Raw genomic sequence first — 1,163 nt, 5'->3', positions numbered from 1 at the left:
CAATCTCAGTCCTGCAGAGAGTAACGACAACATAGGGAACAGAGAGCTGTTGGCACTCAAACTGACATTGGAAGAATAGTGTCACTGGTTGTTTGTGCCTGCCTCTCTTTGTTCTAAAGTGGGGTTACTCATCCCGCTTGGCTGCCATCCAGGATTTATGAGACCTGGTTTCCTGGTGGCTCAAAGGTTTTGGTGGCCTGCCATGTCCTCAGGCATAAGGGCGTTTGTCTCTTCGTGGGTGTAAAGACCCCCAGAACTGCTCCCGCAGGTCTCCTACAGCCTCTACCTGTCCACTCAGAAAGACCTTACACAACCTTCAGTGAGAATCTACAATGTAAATAGTCATGAAAATAAAGAAACCCATTGAATGAGAAAGTGTGTCCAAACCTTTGGCCTGTACTGTCCCGAGGGCCTCCTGGTAGGAGCTTCTAATCAAAGGGCCCTTACATCTCCTTCATTGGTAAGGCCTCCTGGTCTGGGGTCATAATCAGATGACCTTTTAGGTTAGGGGAGTCAAACTTCTGGCCTAGAGGGCTAGTGTCTCACATGTTTTCCAACCAACCTGCCATTGAAGCTCCTTATTGGTCAAATACACCTGATCTGGGTAATCAGCAGCAGATAAGGCAGAGTTTCTGGATGACAGACCTCAGAGGCCTGAAAATTGACACCCCTGCTTTAGGGGAATATACCTCTCATGCCTTAGGCCCCTTAGTGGGGGCTCATAATCAGATTGCCCTTCAGGAAAGCGCCCCCCCTCTTGCCTGGGGTGGTGTTGATGAGGGGGTGACAATCACCAGATGCCTTGGTGACACAATCGTTTTTTAATATAACCTACTAATAAAGAAATTCTGAACTGCTCTTAGTCCGGCTCTTCACCTAGGATCTGTCTGCCATGGGAAACCCCAGACGGGACTAGGAGAACTAGAGCCCTCAAACCCCTCCACCACGGTAAGGTGGCAGTTCATGGAGGGGAAAAACTTTTTTTTGGTTCTTTGGTATTTTTCTTATGCTTTTGTTGCAACCTACTATTTCAGCATAAATATATTTTAAGTTGCAATTATAATTGTAACTATAATCTACTATTTTAACTAAAACTTATTATTTTACAGTTTAAGCTAAATCCTACAATTCTAAAGTGCAATTAAAGTGAAATCCTATCATGT

Source organism: Oryzias melastigma, unplaced genomic scaffold (genome assembly GCF_002922805.2).
Source record: "Oryzias melastigma strain HK-1 unplaced genomic scaffold, ASM292280v2 sc00430, whole genome shotgun sequence".
In the NCBI taxonomy this organism is placed as follows: Eukaryota; Metazoa; Chordata; class Actinopteri; order Beloniformes; family Adrianichthyidae; genus Oryzias; species Oryzias melastigma.
Note: the sequence above shows the minus strand (reverse complement) of the source record.